Source organism: Pteropus alecto, unplaced genomic scaffold, assembly GCF_000325575.1.
Source record: "Pteropus alecto unplaced genomic scaffold, ASM32557v1 scaffold40, whole genome shotgun sequence".
Classification (NCBI taxonomy): Eukaryota; Metazoa; Chordata; class Mammalia; order Chiroptera; family Pteropodidae; genus Pteropus; species Pteropus alecto.
Window position 1 is genome coordinate 2,902,446 of NW_006431919.1, and position 14,849 is coordinate 2,917,294.

General features: G+C 46.4%; 1 protein-coding gene and 1 pseudogene across 2 annotated transcripts in view; one reads left to right on the forward strand and one right to left on the reverse strand.

Annotated features, from left to right (window-relative positions):
* SLC36A1 (solute carrier family 36 member 1) overlaps positions 1 to 14,849 on the forward strand; it is a 245,499-nt gene that overhangs the window by 156,416 nt on the left and 74,234 nt on the right. The gene's annotated exons all lie outside the window — the stretch shown is intronic.
* Positions 13,245 to 13,367, reverse strand: LOC112475329 (annotated as a pseudogene).

A 14,849-nucleotide genomic window follows, 5' to 3' on the forward strand; every position in this document is an offset into this window, starting at 1 on the left:
AAGAAATTCAACTGTGTCTTTTCACTGACAAAAAAAAAAAGATGGACAGTTTTTCTAGATAATTAGATGTTAGGGATAGAGAAAAGAGGAGAAGAGAATGGTAAAATGTTAAAACGGAAAAAATCAAAAAAAGAAAAAAGAAAAGAAAATCAAGCAGACATAGAGTCTCAAGAGTTAGGGTGTTGTCCCCACAGAGCCCTGGGTCTGCTTAGCTTTTAAAGGAATCACAGCTGAACAGTCACAAGAGTGGCTCGCAGTTACTAAGTGTACCGTGTGCCTGGCGCTGAGCTAAGCCCTCTGCGCTATCATCTCATTGAATGCTTGCAACAACCCTCTCAGCAGGTGATGGTGTTATTTCCGTGTCACACATGGGGAATGTGAGTGCTGCTCCTGAGGTCCCACAGGTACGGTGTCGGGGTGGTGTGTCTCGCAAGGCCTAGAGAACGCAATGCAAACTGGGGAGGGTGGAAGGAGGCTGCGATGGAAGGAGGCAGCAGGTTGGGGTGCCAGGCTGCAGAGGAGGCCCGAATGCATGGGCTAGAAGTTCAATGTCTCTGGGGCTGGGCACAGGTGAGCCAAAGGAAAATGCTGCTGACTTCTTATCTCTGGGACTGGACACTGCCTCAGGGCACCAGGTGTAGAACCTGAGTGTGTCTCATTTTACAAAAGGGAACAGTGAGGCTCAGAGAGGGAAAAGGTCTTACCCAAGGTCACATGGCAAGTTAGAGCCCAGCCTAGCCCCTGCTCCCAAACCAGTGATTTTGGTGCTCTGCCAAGTGCCCTTCTTCTGACTCACAGACACATATTTTTACCATGGCTCAGCTCTCCTGAGTCCCCAGCTCTCTGCAGAAAGGGTGTCGTGGGAAGGAGCAAAGTATTGCCTTCACTCCAGGCTTCCCCTCCCAGGGCAGGAAGCAGAGAGTGTTAGGGGCATGACCAGGCCTGCAGTGGCCGCCTGGGGTTCTCCACTGCCCTCTCTCTCCCCACCCCCCGAACAAAGCAGGTTAATGAGAGCAAATTACAAGGGATCTGAGAATGGAAGGGGCTCTTTGATGGCCATGGGGTGAGGGCTGGGATGGGATGCGGCCCTTCTCTGTCTTCTTGTGCAACCCCTTTGGTGAGGAACAAGCTGGCACAGGATGGTGCCCACAGAAGTATCCATCACTGTGGTTGGTGCTGGGATTCTGGGTTGGGCTTCTATCCCCTCAGTTCTCCATTCCCAGCTGACATAAAAATGAAGATTTTTGATGGCCAGGCAGCTCGGCAGATTTCCCCAGCTATATCAGGCTCAGAGCTTAGAGATTTGGGGAGAAGCTCCAGCATACTCCTAAACTTCTAGAGAATGGATCAGAGCTCTGAGGATTGCTATGCATCATCCCTGTGTCTGGTTCGCTTTTCCCTGCACAGTGAGAGGCAGACATAGTGATAATTGCTAAGATGTATTAAGTTCTTAGTCTGGTGCTTGCACAGCACTAAAGGGCTCCATACCTTAATCCCCACAATAAACCTATGAGATGGGAATTATGGGATTCCCCATTCAATGGCTTAGAGCAGTGCTTATCAAAGTACAGTCCCCATACCTGCAGCATCGGCATCACATGGAAATTTGTTAGAAATGCAAATTCTCAGGCCCCACCAGCCTTAGAACGAGAGACGGGGCCCCAGGGCGGCAGAGGAGCAGGCGGCAGACCCAGGATTCAGACCCCGTTCTGACTGCTCTGTAGCTCACAGTCTGCTGTGCTGCCTGTGTCCTGCAGTCTCTGTGTCCCTTCTGTGTGGGCGATCATGCCCTAGAGAGGCTGAAAGGGATTTCAGAAGGACAGCGTATTCTCCACAGCACTCTTTCTAACTGGGAAAGATTGGGAATGGCCTAAGTGTCCGCCAGCACCCGGCTGGTTAGATAAACTACGGGGCATCCACGTGACAGAAGGTCGTGCAGCTTTCCACAGAAGATAAATGGGAAAGCTTCTTATATATTGCTATGGAATGGCCTCCATATTACAATATTAAGTAGTAAAGAGCAAAATGCAGAATGATATATATTATAGAAAACTACCATTTGTTAAAAAAGGAGAGAGTATGGAAACACATTTGTTTACACACACACACACACACACGCACACACACACACACACATACATCTCTGAAAGAGAGTTAACACCTGGCCAATTGGAGAGCCTCTTGAGGTGATAAGGAATGGGGTCCTGTAGGAGGGGAATTTTTCATATTCGCTTTTGTGTGAATCACCTACTCATATGATCAATAGAATACAATTAAAATTTAGAAGGAGAAAAGGACAAGTGGGAGCCTGTGAGAGAGGCAGGGAGATAAGGGCCAGGAAGCTTGAGGGTTTATAGAATGCCAGGCCCTAAGCTAAATTCTTTACGAGCGTCATCTCCTTTAATCTCCTCAATAACCCTGTGAGATGGTTACTATTACTATCCCCAAGTCGTTGACATGAAAACAGGGTTACGGAAAGATTGCGTGATTTTCTCTGAGTCACAGAGCTGGTTAGTGGCAGAACTGGGATTTGAACCTACCACTGTATGACTCCAGAACCCAAGCTCTAAATTACTATAGTATATATTCTTCTATATATTCATTCATTTAAATGATGAATATATAAAAGTTAAGTAAATTATTAAGTGAATCATTTAAATGAATATATTAATTTAAAACTCCCAACTCCCTTTGGAGGAAGTTATGATTTTTCCCTCTTTGTAAATAAGGAAATAGAAGTCCAGAGAGGTTAGGTTCCTTGCCCGAAGTCACACAGCCAAAGCATGACCAACTAGAAAAAGAATCCCTAGAAAGGAGGAATGACTGTTGGGACCTGTAGTTCCAAGTTCCCAGTGGAAGAGACTCCACCTCAATAAACTAGAGGTGAAAGACTATAATTTCCACATTTATGGACAATGTCCACCATGTTGGCTGTCAATTTCCACATTTATGGACAATGTCCACCATGTTGGCTGTCTCCCTGGTTCCTGGCACAGTGTCTGGTGCATGCTGAGTGCCTGAAAATTTTGGAAAGAAGAGAGGGAATGAGGAATAGCTGACCAGTGATCACCCCTCGGTGAAGCCTAGAGATGAGGAGGGGCTTGCTTAAACTGGTTCGGTAAGGAGTTCTAAGGAGACTGGACATGAGAGTAAAGTTTTTTAATGATCCACTTACCTTGGGAATTGTCGTGATTTCTTTCTGCTCCTCCCACCCCTAATGAGGATGGAAAAGGACAGGAATCAGCCGTTTTGATTGGGGTAGGAGGAAAGAAGCCATTGCAATGTTAGGTCCTGTGGGGAGAAGGGTCCCTCAGCAATTGCGGGGTAAAAGGAGGCCGTGGGTATAAGAAAGAAGCTCGAATGGAGGCAGCTGAGATACGGATGAAAGGCCAGTAGATTAGAAGTCAAGGGACCTGGGTTCTCGTCTCAGCTCTTCCTCTTACTAGCTAGGTGGTGCGGGCAAGTCATTTCACCTCTCTGACCCTTAGCGTCATCATTTATAAATAGCAGGATTATCGTGGGACCCACATAAGAAATCATGCTACAAAATAAATAAAACAAAATGTTAACATGGGGAATTATTAAGGACATACAACCCTGCTGGTGACAAACAATACATGCTAGACAGTTTGCCTGTCACCAACAATGCCAAGTGTAGTGTGGAGCTGAATCCATTTAGGTCTCCCTTACTTATTAAAGGGGAATTACCTGTCCCGTCTCCTCCTGAGGCTTTTACAGACCTCCCTTCCATTAGGGTAGCACTTACCACATTCCTTGCTTAGTTGTCTGCCTCCCTCACTAACAGCTAATTGAGGGCAGTAACCAAGCATTATCATTACTTAATCCTTAAACCTAGGACACAGTGGTAGTGATGCATGGATGGATGGATGAATAAAGGATAGCTGGGTGGGTGGATAGATGGATGAACGGATGGATGGCTGGACAGCTGAATATTTTTAGATCCCAGAGGAAAGACCATTCTGATCCTAAGATAACACTTCTCAGAGAATGTAGTTTTGGACTGAGCCTCTCAGGATCGGTAGGATTCCAGCAGGGTAAGAACAAGAGGTTAGAAAGAAAGGAGGAAGTGTTTGGGGGATGTGAGGACAAGCTAAGCAAAGGCCCGATACAGGAAAGTTCAAGGTGCTAGGCAATAGTTGTAAGTGGTCTGAGGTCAATGGAGCACAAAAAGGGCTGTGGCCTAAGATGCAGCTGCAAAAGTAGAAGCCAGCTATTGCAGGCCTTGAAAGTTGGGCAGAGGTATCTGGATTCTTCCATCCTGCAGGCAGTGGGGCATCAGAGAAAGTTTCGTAAGGGAGGAGTGACCTGCTGTGCCCTGCGCTCACTGGTGGCAGGCCAGGGCCTGGCTCTGGGAGGAGGCCCCACCTCTTCCCGCTGTCTGCTAGGCTTTCCAGAAAAGCTGCTGTGACTGGGGTCAGAAAGGTTCCCAGGCAGGCCGAGCAGCTGCACACAGGCACCTCTGCCTCCCACTGTGCTCCGGGGCCAGATATAGGACGCTTCCTTCCTCCTGCAAGTAAGTCCTCTCCCTAAGGAGTGGCTGGAGTGGACACTAAGCCTCCCAGGTGCCCATCCAGCAAGATTTACCCTCCCCATTCCCCAAAGCATACCAACGGGGCTGCCTTGGCTCTGGGTTCAAGTGCTGGCTCTCCTAGTGACCATGTAACTTGGGCTAGTCCTTGCCTGTCTCTCACAGGCCTTGCATTTCACAACTCCAGGAAGTAACATTCACATGGAATACAATGAAATGATGCCCCAGAGTTGCACAACCCAGCAGCCCTGCCTCTGATCTCAGTCTCTTCAGCCATATAACAAGTGAGGACAGAGATTGGAGTGGGTCATCTCCGAGGGCTATTCCAAGCCTCACCTTGCAGCAGTCTGAGCAGGTAGTGGGGCTTTGGGGCTGCAGGAGGGATGGAGCCAAGGCCTTTACCCAATGCCAGAGATGGGAAGAGAGAAGGTGTAGGAGCTGGTGGACAGGCAGTCCCCAGAAGCAACGGTGACCTCCTCCTCCCAGAGCCAGACCTAGATTTGCATCACTGACCCCATCTCTACTCTTGTTTCCAGCTGTGTATAATCTAACCTCTATAGCCAGGTTTACTGCAGGAATACACCAAGGAGAAAAAAATACATACCTCACAGGGTTATTGTGAGCATTTAAAGCAATTAGCAGAATGCCTGGCCCCCCAAAACAGCTCAGTAAACATTAGGTTCACCACTATTTTCGTGCTATTTTGTAAAACAACTTAAATGTATCTGCTTTCAGAGATTCTCACTCTGACCTACCTCGAGATCACAATAAGACCTATAAGGGGTGGCCCCAGAGCACAACTCAGATGTCTACTTACCAAAGCACTAAAGGGATTCTGGAGAGTGAAACAAAGAAAAGCAGGACACCTCACCTTCCCACAAACAGAATGACCTCGATCTTCCGATGAAGTCTAGAGAGGTGGAGATGGCTACCTGTGGAATTTGGCCAAAGCTTAAGTTAAAGCAATGAAGCACTAACTGTGAAATTTCAATGCACAGATGGTTTATCGTTCTGGACACCCTCGAAGTCAGGCTGAGTGGTATACATAACATCTAGTCCTTGAACTAGACCCACCTCAACTTCCTAACTTTCCATGGAGCGATCAGAAGGAATGAGCAGGGAAGGCTCATGGCCTGGGTATTTTGCTGACTGTCTTCTGGGAGTCGCTAACACCCTGCTGAGGAACAGAGTCCAGCCCCGCCTTGCCCTGCCCTGCCCTGCCCTGCCCAGGCTGCTAGATGAAAGGAAGGGCCAGGTGTGGCACCCAAAGGCAGAGAAGAGAGCTCCATCTGGACCTAGAAGAGTCTTAGAGCAGGAAATCTAGCAGGCAAATTCACCAGATATGGCTCCTCAGACTTTTCTACATTTTCAAATGTTATATATTTCTTACATAATTAGAAACATCACATTATATATTAAAAACCTTTACTGAGCTGCTCTGAAATTCATAACACATCGCCTCTAATCCTGCCCCTGCCACCAAGAGGCATCTAAATAATGCTGAGCAAGTCACTCCCTGACCCCGAGCCTCAGTTTCCATAGATGTACAGTAAGTGGGGATTCCCTCCTCTTCTAACAGCTCGTACCTATCAAATTGGCGCCAACATCAGCGTAATGGAATTTACAGATGCCTTTGCTTTTTGCTCGTCATTTCTCTATTTTCCACACTTAAATTAGAAGCAGATTGAACCTGCAGTAACTAATTCTCTCAGGAGTGTGGGAGCGTGTGGATTTTTCATGGTAGTAGGTTTTGTCTCTAGAATTTGAGCTCTTGTTCTTTGGGACAGGGTGGGCCAGTGGACATTACTGAGGATGAGGCGTGGGCCCCATGGGACCTTTCACCCACCTACTCTACCTGGCTCGCTAGAGGCAAAGGCTTAGATGTCCTGTTCCCCCCAGGTCAGAGATGAGGAGAGGTTAAGTGTTCCTCACAGCAGCACTTTCTGTCCTTTCTGGTCTGGGCATGCCCGAGTGGAGAGGGCAGTGGAAAGGGGCACCGAGTGGGAGGTGGGGGTTGGGAGAGGAAGGATTAAAGGCCTTATTCATATCGGGTCTGGAAAAACATACCGGTTTCTTAATAAGAGTTCTCCTGGGTGAAAAGATAAGGACATTTTCTTTTGCCTTCTTCTTTCTTCTTCTTCTTTTTTCTTTTCTTTCTTTTTTTTTTTGCTTTGTTTGTACTTTTTCTTTTTTAATATAGCAAATAAGAAAAAGCAAGTACTTTAAAAAAATTATCCATAAAAGTGCCAGGGAAACAGTGCGGGTCCTGAGCATGCTGGGATTAATGTGAGAATTTCTAAAGAGGGTTATAGTATGGAGTGTGTCCCAAATTTATCTGACTAAATACTCTTTGGGGAAATGGTGCCCTAAAGAGAAAAAGAAGGATTCTGGGTCCCTGATCATTGCATGGCACTGTCACATCAACCAGAACTTGCCTGTGTTCAAACTTTTTTATATATATAAGAAAAACAAAACTTTTTATGTGTAAACCACGTTTATTTGGCTTTCTCGCTATGCATTTGGCCCAAATTCTAGTTGACACCAGAACTTCAAAGAGTATCAAGTACTTAGAAGTAGACAACTGCTGATATTTTCAGCTCTCCAGCGGGGTGTCAAGGTCTTACCCCAAGATCAAGCTACTTTCCCAAGCCTTCTATTTGGAAATCCTGGGGTGTAGTTACTGAGCACAAACCAATTCCTCCGCCCCCTAAACTCCACCTGAACAAGTTAGGGACGGAGTCTGGCTCTGGGGCTGCACGCATAAAGCCTGGAAGGAATCCGAGGCCAGGCATGTCAGAACCCAAATGTGTGTGGACTTGATGGAGCCTGGAGAGTTTCTGAAACCACAGTTGCCCAGCTCACATGGGGTAGGCTCCCCTGAGGGGTGAGAGCACTGGCTCTTTGAGCAAGGAGAGAACTTGAAAGGCCGCCACTCCATCCTCCAACTTAATGTATATCCCCTGCATGGCACCCACTCCAAGGGCCGTCCACTCTCTACCTGAGTAGATCAGTGATGGCTCTCAGTACCTTTCCACGCAGCTTGGCCCTTCTTCTAACGATTCAGAGAAAGTTCTTGTGTTGATCTATGGCTTCCACCCTGTGGCCCTGGTTTTGTCTTCCAGGACCACACAAAGCAAGTGCTCCCCTCAAAATCTTTCGTGCATTGAAGGTGTTTCTCCTTGACTAAAATAATGATAATGGCTGCCACTAATGTGGCATTTACAGTGTGCTGGACACTATGCTAAGCACATATATGCCCGATCTCATTTACTCTTCACAATGGTCCCATGAGGTAGGGATAGCTATTGTCCCCATTTTACAGATGAGGAGTCTAAGCCTTGGAAGAAATGAAGAATTTTACCCGAAGTTACTCAACTAGTAAGTGGCAGAGAAACACAGACTTTTCAGAGCTTAACCACTGCTCTCTGCTACCTCCTTTGCATACCCCTTCACACCCATGCACATGCACAAGCACACGCACACGCACACGCACACGCACACACACCTTCTCCTCCAGCAATATCCACACTGGCACTGGCAACTTGGCAACTTTGCAATATAGCAACAAAAATTCCCATGTGGTTCTCGAGGACCCAGAACCTTTCAGGCAATTCTATCAGCTTTTCCTCACCCCCTATCACCCACCTCCCCCTATCATCAGCATCTGCTCATCTGGCTCCTCACATCACTCTCCAAATAATCCCTACTGTAGGGTAGATGTGTTATTTTTTCATCTTCTATCAGACCTTCCTCTTTCCAGTCCAAGCGACTCCGAGGGGCCCATTGATTGCAGTGTCCCCACCCAAATCACCACCACAGGCACATAACCCAGGCTGGGCCAGCTTTCTTACTCCCCTGTTCTGGCACCAGTGATTGGTACCACAACAGACAGTCCAGTGACCTGAATGTGGCCACAGAGAATCTTCCTCTGGAGGTTCTGTGGGGACTTTGGAAGAGAGAAACTTCCTCTGCCCTCACGGACTACGGGATTACTACTAAGAAGCTATGAACCTGGGGATGTAAGCCTATTGTTTTAGTTTCCTATTGCTGTGGTAACAAATTCCCACAAATTTAATGGTTTTAAGGAACATAAATTTGTTATCTTATAGTTCTGGATATCAGAAGTCCTAAAATCCAGGTGTCAGCTGGGTCACATTCCTTCAGGAACTTCTAGGGGAGAACACATGTCCTTCACTTTTCCAGCTTCTCAGGCCGTCTCCACTTCTTGGCTCACGGCTCCTCCTTCCGTCTTCAAGGCCAGCAGGGTGCGTCTTCAAAGCATGTGCGCTCACGCGTGCTCTCTTTCTCCTTCTCTCTCTCACCTCTGCTTCTGTCATCATATCTCCTTCTCCTACTCTGCTCCTCCTGCCACTCCTATAAGGACCCTTGTGATTATACTGAACTGGCTGGGATGATCCATGGCATTCTCCCCATCTCAAAAATGTTAACTTAATCCCGTATGCGAAATCACTTTTATCATGGAACATAGTCGCATATTAGGACACGGACACCTTTGGGAGCTGTTATTCAGCCCGCTGCACCTGTCCGTGCAGAGGAAGCTCAGCAGCAGCCAAAGAGAGAGGCCAGAGCTGAGAGGTGGCAAGAAGAGAGCCCTTGATCCAGCCATTCCTGAAGTCCCCGTTTGTTGGTTACATGAGCCAATGAATTCTCTTTTTTGCTTAAGCTCATTTGATCTCGGTTTCTGTCACTTGCAACCTAATTGGTTCTGACCATTACTGGCTAGGATTTTCCTAGCCTACTTGGCTCTTCAATGGCCGGCTCTTGACCTTGTTTCACAAATCCAGAATTGACACCCGTAGCACAATGAGCACGCATGTATGTTGGGGGAATAAATGGGACAGAATAGAAAAATTGGAGTTATCCTGGGAACTCGAAGTGGAAGAGCACAGAGAGCACTGCCCTGGGAGTCGGGTTTAATCCACACTCGGGTTGCGTCTCACTCTAACCGTCTATGTTTCTACTACTCGATCCTGTTTATAGAGACCTTAGTGCTGGACATACTCCCGTCTCTCTGTGTTCCTATCACACAGAAAGGCACTACACCAAACCAGAATGAGAAGCCTGGGCGTTAGTGGTGCGCGTCCAGGGGTAATCCCTCTACCCTCTTCCCATCTCCTTCTCATCCAGCCTTTGGCAGTAGGACAACGGCTTTGAGAGAAAGCCAAGGAGGAGGGAAGGAAAGGAGGCAGCTCTCTGTTCTCGCTATTAAAAGAAATTATGCACATGTAAAGCCCATCTACCATGCAGCCTCCTGTACCCCTATCCAGGCAAGGGAATAGTGTATGCTTGCTTTGTATGTATCTCTATCCTTAGATTTTTTTTTTTTTTCAATTACAACCTACTAATTTAGGGAATTTTAAGAATAAAGTTTTGTGGTCTTCTATTTATTTATTTATTTTAAGCAAACCTTAAGATAATCAGATCGCTGAGGGCCGTTCTGGCACAACCTTGTTGATAAACTTCTTGGCTTAACAAGAGGAGGAGAGGAGAAATCAATACAGAACTCTGGAAACAGCCAGGGTGTAGGAACAGGCCCCACAAGGGCAAGTGCACCCATGCCCTGACTCCAACATCCTCCAAGTGGAGAGTTAGGTGCTCTGAGTGTTCTGCCCCATAGGTGCTGTGGCTGTAACCCAGAGGGCTGTGTTCTGTGCAGGAGTCATATACTCCCAAGTCTACAAAGTGGCAGCAATGCCTCGAACTTTGTCATCTTGGGACAGTCATTTTCCTTGTTGGGCTTCAGTTTTTTCCTCTGCAAAATGGAAATATTGGACTAGAAATCAATAAGAATTTTTCCAAGAGACATGAGGGGGCTTCTGTTGAGCTGGTAATGAACGTTCTGTTTCTTGAACTGGGTAGTGGTTACACAGATGTGTTCGATTTGTGAAAACTCATTGAGTCGTACGTTTATGATTTGTATGTTTTTTGGTATGTGTATTTTGCTCCAATTAAAAGTTTACATAAACTATCAAAAAGATGGAAGGGGGAGTGGTATGAGCAGAGATGGAACAAAATTGGATGTGCATTGATAATTACTGAAGCTGGGGGATGAGTATGGGGGGTTCATTATGCCATCTTGAATCTTTTTGCATATGTTTCAAATTTTCCACTGAGAAAGTTAACGTAAGAGCTCGTCTTTCTCTAAAATGCTTTCATTTGAGGAGCTCCCACTATTGTGTAAGAATGTAGAAGAAAGGTTAAAGGCAAATTACAGCCCCCCTCCCCCTTCAAAATCGAGCATGTTAGAGAAGAAACAGAACCCAATATGGCCAGGACAGAGTAGTTACTGTAACAGAAATGAGAAGTAGTATCCACTTGGATGTAGTTATTTGTTTCATTTTGTCCTAATTTCAGGTATCACTTGATATATTCACGTCTGACCGAGCAAATCACTAGGAGTGCTTTGAGACATGACTGTTTATTTAAGTTACCTGTAAGAATGCTGGTGAGGTCTGGTACTGGGTAGGTTCTGGGTTGTCACAGCCTACGCATGGTTGGTTCCCTTTGGCTGTGGTGCCAGCGGTGCCAATTCATCTGTTGGCACAAAGTAAGTGAAAGGGTAAGCCCCATAAGGACTCTCTGGGGTTTGGCTTGACCTTCAAACAGTGGTTGCGATGTCACTCTTACCCTTAAAGGAGTGTGACTAAAACATTATTGCAAAGTGGCTAGGGTTCACTCACTCCCTAAACATGCACCAAGCACCCGCTCCATGCCAGGCCCCGTTCTAGGGATGAGGAATACAGCAATGCACGAAACAGACAAAAATCCTCACCCCTGGGGAGCATCCGTGATTCACTAAGTCACATAATAACTTTAAAGACTTAATACAATTTTTTAAGATTGTGATAAAATATATATAACATAAAATTTACCATTTTAATCATTTTTGAGTGTACAGTTTAGTAGTGTTAAGTATATTTGCGTTGTTGTGCAGCCAGTCTCTTTCATCTTGCGGAACTGAAACTCTACACCCATTAGACAACAACTTCCCTTTGCCACACACACCCCACCTCCAGCCCCTGGCAACCACCTTTTACTTTGTCCATGTAACTTCTCTAGGGACCTCGTGTAAATGGAATCATACAGCGTCTGTCCTTTTGCGACTGGCTTATTTCACTGAGCACAGCATATTTCATGTCCATCCATATTGTAGCATGTGTCGTAATTTCCTTTTTTAAGGCTGAATAATATTTCCGTTGTAGTATAATAGCACATTTTCTTCATTCATTCACCAGTGGACATTTGGGTTGCTTCTACCTTTTGGCTATTATGAATAGTGCTGCTGTGAATCGGGGTATACAAATATCTCTTTGAGACCCTGCTTTTAATTCTTTGGGGTACATACCCAGAGATGGAATTGTTGGATCATACGGTAATTCTAATTTTAATTTTTTGAGGAAGCACTGTACTGTTTTTTATAGTGGCTGCACTATTTTACATTTTCACCAACAGTGCACAAGGGTTCCAGTTTCTCGCCTTATCCTTACCAACACTTGTTATTATCTGTTCTGTTTTGATAATAGCCATCGGTGTGAAGTAAGACTATTTATTAAAAACCGCTTGTACCAGCTTAATTTATAGTATTCCAATAAAACTTGATTTGCACAAATAGGCTGTGGCAGTTTGCCGATCCCTGTTCTAAACCAATAAACTAAAGTGTGGCAAGCAGGTGTGGTAGTGTCGCTCACATCCCCTGCCACTTCTGGTAAAAGCACCGTGATTTCCTTTCGCAAATTGCCTGTCTCGCCCTTGTCTGTGATCTTGGTAACCTGCCCAGCTCTGGCCAAGAGTTGGGCACATGACCCAAGCTGGGCCTTTCTAACTGGGGATTTTCTGTCTTGAAGCAAGCACAAGATATTGAAGCTGGCCATACCTGTGGTCCCTGGTGCCTCTTTTGATGGGTTCCTCCTACCTGGATCCCCAAAGCCACCCAGTTTACAGCCCTTTCCTGTCCTGGTGTCTCAATTCTTCTGTTCTACAAGCAAATTTCCTTCTATAATTTTATTCCAGTAAATTTCCTTTCTGCTAAATAAGCTGAGTCAGTTTCTCTTGCTTACAACCAAAGAATCCTGACTGATCATTGACTTTTAAGGAACGATATCCTATAGAATTTCTTTAACCACAATACCCCCAATCGGCTAAAATAGGATCTGATTTCTTAAAATGCAATTTATCCAGAAGTTGAGGGACACCTCAGATTCATCAGCTGCAGTTATGCCTTCCATGCCTACCAATGTGAACACGCCACGGGGAGCACCATATTCCTCGTTTCTTCATTCAGTGCATACCTCGGCCCTACGCAGCTCTCCCTTGTGCAAGCCCCTTTCCCTCTCTGGGCCTCAGTTTCTTCATCTATGATGTAAGGGAAGTGTTCAGTGATGGTGACTCAGGTTCCACCCAACTCCAGGCTTTTATCAGAGTCTCCTGCTGTGCACTCAGTACTGCCTTCAAGGAGCTTGAGGATGAGTTGAGGGAGCAATGTCAGACACCGATCGTCAGTGGTGACATGAGGGCACCTGTGCAAAGTGCCAGGTGACAGGCCTTGAATAGGGAGACAAGGAGGAAAAACGGTATGGAACTTTCTTTTTCTTTTTTTAGGTGAGGCAACCCTTGGTTGATCGCACAGATTGCAAGGACCTTGTCAACGTACAATCCTTTATTTTTTTATTTTTTACGCCTACAGCACCTAGGTGGTCTTCCTAGGTGGTCTCCCATCCAAGTACTAACCAGGCCTGACCCTGCTTAGCTTCAGAAATCAGACCGGATTGGGCTTGTTCAGGGTGGCATGGCTGTAGACCTGTATGGACTTTGGAAGCCTACTCAGCAGCCCTCAAAGTAAGCTCTGGTGGCAGTTCCCAGCTTCATTTCCCTTTCTAGAGCAGCAGCAGATGACTGGAACAAACCTTGCTAACAAAACCATGGGGTGCTCGGGTCTAGTTCCGCTGGTGACATTATTTGTTCCATTAAGTTTCTTATAGGTGTTTCTCGTTGACTGCAGGGAACAGGGTGTGGACGGTTCTGAGCTTTTTAGCTAGAATATCAGAGTCTTGCTGAACTTGCTTATCTTCTGCCCATTTCTGCTGTCCAAGCACTACAGACAGCCAGCTCCCTGGGTCCCCTCATCCCACCCTCCAGGATGGCAGGATGAGTGAACGGGGGCTCAGATTGTATGATCCAGCACCCTCGAGAGGTGCTTCTGATGCAGACTGTTCCCTCACCACAGGGGCAGTGGGCAGGGGGCCCGGGGCGGTAGGGGAAGGTCCTCTCTCCTCTCAGCTTTCTAAATGCCATCTGTTCCAAACCCTAAGACTTGCTTTCCGCTACACCCAAACCACCCGTGGGACTGGTTATCTCCAACACAAACAGCTCTTTGTTTGCTGCTTGTGTTTGTTTGCTGGCATCTGAACAGTTCTCTGTGGTTCAAGTTTGAGGCCAGCCTGAGGCAAAATGAGATTGGCAGAGGTCGATGTGGGCGCCACACCTCTTTTCCACCCTCCTACCCCCAAGCTCAGACCCCCAAACTTCTCCCTTGGGAGTTCTTCCTCCCTTAGAGTCCCATTCTTTGCTTTTTCACCTCAGCTTATCTGAGAAACAAATCTCTTCTAAGGGATGAGATCTTGATAAGTATTTCTGTTTTAATAGGAGTCTTCCAGAGACACAATGCGCTGACTCAGATGAAAGCAAAATGGTTGGGAATTTCAGGCTTTGAGACAGGTTTCTCAGGGCAGAGCAGGCTGCCCCTTAAAGGACACTGCCTCATCTGTTCTTTGTCTATACAATGGACATGGGGCTCCACAGGCCCAGCTCCTTGTGGGTGCAAGTTTGAATGGAAGATAGGAACAAACAGAAAGAGCCCGAGTCTGAAAGTAAGATGAGCATTTAATAACAAGAGGCAGCTTGTGCAAAGGCCCTGAGGCAGGAGCTAAGGAGGCCACTGGGCCTGTTTGGGGAGCAGGAGAAGGTGAATGTATTTAGAACTTAGCGAGCCAGAGTGATGGCAGGATAAGAGATTGCAGAGGAAAATGGGGCTGAATCATGCAGAGAGATTTTCAGATTTTATTTTGAGGATAACAAGAAATCGTTTGTCTTTTTACATTTTAAAAAGACCATGCTGGCTGCCTCATTATTGTCCTAGGAATCACTTTGTACCTCTCTGGGGCACCATTCACTGTGTAATCATTGTAAAGAGAGCCCCCTGGAGTTGTGCAAGCTGAAGCAGCCTGACTGTCCTCCCCAGTCGCCCTGAGCCTTCCAGCTCTGAGAATCCTGATGCTAAGTG